We start from the raw sequence: 6,000 nt of genomic DNA on the forward strand, positions 1-6,000 counted from the left end.
GATTGCAGGTGAGGAGCTATTTCCTGGTTTTAAACTAAAAGTCATTGTGAAAACTGCAATTTGATTGAAAAATGAAATTCTTTAAAACATTATGATGTTTGCTGAAGGGAGATGGTATTATACCCGTTATAGTGGGAGAGGAGACACCGCTCAAAAGGTATGCAAGGTCCTTATATGGTGACAAAAGTAGGTCTTCACATGTCTTTGGTTTAAACAACGACATAAGATCACTGGGAAAGCGGGTGCAGTGGCAGTTCCACATCCTCCTAGACCCCCAGAATATGAAGCACTTAATACTCGAGAGTACATAGCTCATCAGAAAGAGAAATATGAGTGAAAGGTCAGGAAAGTGCTGTCTACTTGTACAGATGCTAGATTGGGTACTCAACAAAAAGTTTGGAGAACAGACATACTTGAGGGGACTAAGGTATATCTTGCCTTGATGAGCGAAGAATAGGGGAAAACTAAACCAAAGGAAACTAATAATAAAAGGGAGAAAGAGAGAAAAACATTGAGAATAGGTGTGAAAACAGTGATTGTGATTTAGACAATGATTTCATAAAGGGCTGTTGTTGAAATGTCCCCCACCATATAACATGATCTAAAAAGGATGGGCAACTGAGACAATGGTAACCTTGATATACCTACCACACCAATATAATTAAATTTAAATCAGACAGGAGGGAATTTAGGGATCATCGTTCCTTGGAGCCCAAATTCTTTAGTTACTCCATATGCATTGACTGTTCCCATTACAGTTGGTCCTGTTGTTCCATTGTATGGACCAGGAATGACAGGTAATAATACACATACATTGACTGTTCCTGTAGGAAGGAATGTCACAGATCATAGTAATTCACTGAATACAACATTGAGGAGATGGGATTTTCCCCCAGTGCAAGGTTTTCTGAGGTACTGCCCTATTTTTTGTACATAGAACAAACATTTTTCCAAATGCTTTCTGTAGTACTCCTAGGACAGGAATACCATTGAACTCACCAAATTCTGCAATGTTCATTCTGAATACACCATATAATATACATCCTAGTAATCTCGAGGAGAGATAATAAGGAATGCTCCAGCAGAACATGCAGGTCTTTCTGCTCAAGAAAAGGCATAGACATCCCACATAAGACCAAAGGTTTCAGGATTCAGTGGGAGGGCATTTCAAAGCCCAGAAAGGGCAATAGATGTGGCTAAATGAAATTAGAATTGAACAAAATGATACTTGGAACTCTTGACATGCCCTTATTAGATATCTGCCAAGAAGGCAAACTATTGTTCATATGCAAAGCCACTACAAGATGTGCAGGGCAAGCTCATGAGTGATTGGCTGAAATAACCAGGAGATATGATGTGGATTTGAATAGGTTCAAAGAGTTATAGAAGCTATCGTTTAAGCTTTAATAATCGAGATCTCGCTAACATGAGACCATCAGGAGAGAAATTACAGATCAGAGAATTATTTGGCTACATTCAAAATGTTGTGAACTAGATAGATGAGAAGGAAGATGGCTAAAGAAGGATTCAAGGAAAGTAAATTTAAATCTTCCCCCTCCTGGAGCCAAACAGGAGGTGGAAGATATTCAAATGCTTCCAATGAGAGAAGTTCCAGGTGGAGGATATGTTCATGTACCCTGGAGTAGGAGTGATATTGTGTCATTTACAAATGACTTCCCAAAGTTGAAGGAGAATCTTGTGGAGTGGTACAGACAGTTCAAACGATTTGAGAAGCTTCTAGGAAGATTTGAACTTGTTCGACATTGTCATTCCTGTCGAGATGGGGCCACTCACCTGAGAAGCAGGATGTCTGCAGGGGTGATAGTATGCCCCCGACCTCCAGGAACACCTCTCGGCACTTCCTGGTGGACATAGAAACCCTGCCAGGTGTCCCAAAAGGAAAGGGGGAATGGAAAAGAAAAACAAAACACTGCCACGTCTTGCGGGTCCAGCCAGGCACCCTGTATCTTCGGGTGGGGGGGAGGGGGGGAGGGGGGACAGGGGGGACATGTCGTAGACACAGTGATAGTAGAGTTAGTGCACTCAACTTTCCTAAAACTGAATCTCTCTTTCTGATATGTGCACGGGAGTGGTAGAAGAACACCAGGATGCTCCAGCATTTTTCTTGGATAATAACTACTGTTGGCACAATTACTAACACTACATTACCAAAAACCCAAACTGAGTACCATAACAAAAAGTACTGCAACATTAGGGCTGGCTTCACAGAGATTCACTGTTGCACACTACAATTAGAACTGTGGTTGCACTTACCATGCACAAGAAAGACAAACAAGGGCATTAATTATATAACGTATAACTTTCCTGCATGCATAGGGTTAAACTAAAAGGAACAAAAACTATCCAAGAAATACAAATGTCATGTGTGTGTGTATATATAAAAATAAAATAAAAACACCTTCAAAAGCAAATTACTCAAACCTGAAACACGGGCATGAATGACAATTTAAATCCAAGAGTTATGCTATTAGAGAAAGAAAAGTCACGTAAATGCTCTTTTAAAATTGCACTGTCACTTTTTGTAGTACTTGAACTCAAGCAGATTTCCTGAAGCACATTTAGGAAAGTAACTACAATAATAATGTAGAATGTTCAGAAATGCATTTGCCTCTTCGAGATGAGCACTCTGCCACAATACGAGGTCTGAAATACTCCAGCTGTTCAAGGAAAGCATGGGGCTCAAAGAACAAACTCCCTGGAGAATACTAGTCACTTAGCTGCAGTCTTTTCCGGAGTGCTGGAGGAATGTCTGGTGTCAGCTGGTACAGGAACGAAGAAAATAATTACCTCAAAAGTCCTGAATATGAGGATGACAGTAGGGGCTGGACTGCCAAATCAGATGCTGAGATCAGAAAGCAAAACAAAGCCAAGCAGGGAGGTCTGCTTCACTCTGCTATTTATAGCCAATCAGGAAAGCAGTTGAGTTTCCACATGTAGATGAGTCACCACACCCAATTAGAAGCACATGTCTACACCACACCCAATTAGAAGCACATGTCTACACCTGCTCACATTAGCAAACAAGCATTGATAAAACCAATTGTGTAATACAAACCTTCATGTTTCTAAGTAAACATAATGTGCTAACCAAGAACAGAGATATGATTTAACCCTAATCCCTGGGGATGCTGACAGATAACACATGAGGCACTTTGGGGATTCCTGACAATTCCAAGTGACTTATGGGTTCAATGCAAAGGGTCTGTGGATTGGCCTGAAAAAGAACCCATGAAACATCCAGTGATGAAATCTCCATCTCCAATAGAGATGAAGTAGTATGATCAGGAGATTTCATTCTTGAAATTAAAAGTGTCTCCTAAAAACATCCATTGGGTTAAGACTGACAGAACGACTCAAGAGTACAAAGAGTCAGTACATTCCTACTATGAGAGATTGTCACAGGTGTTTTAATTAACATTGTGTGTTTAGGCTTGTCCAGGGATTGAAACCTGAAGTTAATACAATTCTAGCATTTAATTTGTTGGCAGAATAAGCTGATTGACAAAATTCTAAGAAATGTGAAATATTGGAGTGATGAATTAGAGATGAAACAGAGGAAGTTGAAGGAACAGTTGATGGTTACATAGATGAAAGCTGTACAAAGGAGTCAGAATCCACAGTTAGTAGAGAATATCAGTGCTATGCGGGGACTCTATCAGCAAGAAGTTCCAATGATACAAAGAGGTAAGGGATGCAAACATCAAGGTTGAGGATGTGGTGTTCCAATAGACCAGAGTACATTACTAGATGTAACAACTTTGAAAATGACTAATCCACGTCATATTTGCAGCAAAATGGGTCATTGGAAGAGGGAATGTCATTTCACTACATATAATCTGGCAAATGAGAACCAGGAACGGAATGGTGGATTTGTACAGTCCCAAGGAAACAATCTGGTTCAGTCACAGTTTATACAGAGATAGCAAATCCAAAATTGTATTGTGCCCCAAGGTCAAATGATACAAGTTCCACAAGACCCGATTCTCCAACAAAAGGCAAATTTTACCAGATCTAATGTGAATCAGGTCCCTAATGTAAATGGGGCATTCCCTGATTTACAAATGGATTTCCAACAGTACCCCATGATCTGAACAGATGAGGATTACAATTGTGATCCATTACAATGATAGTGCCTGGCAGGGTGGGGGAGGAGGGTGCGTACTTGGCTCATCCTTAGAGGTAGACCAGAGTGGTCCATTTGTGGGCGGTGAGGTGAATGGTCACCCGTGTCATTTTTAATATACACAGGTGTTACCTGCTTTACTGTGAGAACAGTTGAGGTTCCCAACCTAACATTCTTGGGAAAAAGAATCTAAGGTTTAGGAGTTGCAAATAAACAATTGACTAGCCCCGTCAAAGAAGCTGTATCTGTAAAAATAGGGTCCTTTGAAGAGAATCACCCATTTGTAGTATGCAAATCAAGTTCAGAGAGTCTACTTAAATGTGACCTCCTAGACAATCTACATTGCTCTATCTTTTGTACTCCTAGAGGCATACCATTACAGATTCAAGATCAGGTTGTTGCATTTAAGATCTGAAGCCAAATGTTCGACTGTACCTTATGCTGGCAAGTGATGATCTACCTGTGGATCTGAGAGAGGCCATACTACCTGAAGTTTGGGACTTTTTTAGGAAAAGATATATCTCAAAGGTGTTGAGCCTGTACGGATAACTTTGAAGCTAAATGCTGAGTATACAAGAATTCCAAAATATAACATGACCCCTGTAGAAATTAGTGGGATTACTCCAGTGATCAATTCAATGATTGAGCAAGGAATACTTAGTGATTATGGGGAGTCCGTGTAACTCTCCCATCATGGGTCTGCAGAAGTCCAATGGAAAGTACCACATAGTCCAAGTTTTGAGAAAGATTAATGAGATTATAGTCTCTTGTTGTCTCGTGGTACCAAATCCAGCTGTGATTTTGTTCCAGATTCCATATGAGGCCAAGTGGTTCACTGTGATCGACCTTTGCCAAGAAATTTTCTCCATATGGTTCCATAAGGAAAGCCAGTTGCTCTTTACATTTCGGTTTGGCAGTCATGTTTTGACATGGCGCAGAGTACCACAAGGGTATACTGAGAGTCCATCAATCTTTAATCAGATTCTGAAAAACAATCTGGAGACCCTAATGATGCCTTATTATTCATTCCCAATTCAATACATTGATGATCTATTGGCATCATCAAATGCATGAGAAGCTTGCATGTAAGACACAATTGCATTGTTGAAACACTTAGCTGAGAATGGATCCAATGAAATTGCAGTACTCTAATAAAGAAGCCCTACACCTTGGACATCACATTGAAAAAGGTACAAGGAAGGTGTCACAAGAGAAAATCTTAGCAATTCTGAAAATTAATCTGCCAACCACTCAGAAAGAAGTCAGAATGTTCCTGAGGAATAGTGGTATATTGCCATTAGTGAATTCTCCACTTTACCCTTCTAGCCAAGCCTTTACAGAGGCTGACGCAGAAGGATGTGCCCGATCTGGTACCATTGGATGACATCTGCAAGCATGTCTTTTCAGAGCTGAAATAAAGTATCTGTCGTTCCTCAGCTCTGGGAATGCCTGATTACAACAAAAGTTTTACCTTGTATTGCAGTAGGAGGGAGGGATACACTCTCGGTACTAACACAGCTACATGGAAACACTCAGAGGCATGTTGCCTATTTTTCAGCTACACTTGACCCAGTAGCTTCTCCTTTGCCGAGATTCTTAAAGCAGTCACCACGACTGATCTTAGCATTGACCAGTGCAAGAGCATTGTTATGGGTCATCCTCTGAATGTTTTTGTTCCCCATGCTGTAGACATTTTATTAAGGATATAGCACCTCACAAGCAGTAGATTGACACGGTATGAGCAAGTCATTTTGGCAGTAACTATTAAGAGGTGTACAACATTGAATCCTGCAAATCTGTTGCCTCCACCTGTAAGTGAAAATGTTGACAATAAAGTTGAGCATAGCTGTCTAGAT

This window comes from Pleurodeles waltl, chromosome 8 (assembly GCF_031143425.1).
Source record: "Pleurodeles waltl isolate 20211129_DDA chromosome 8, aPleWal1.hap1.20221129, whole genome shotgun sequence".
Classification (NCBI taxonomy): Eukaryota; Metazoa; Chordata; class Amphibia; order Caudata; family Salamandridae; genus Pleurodeles; species Pleurodeles waltl.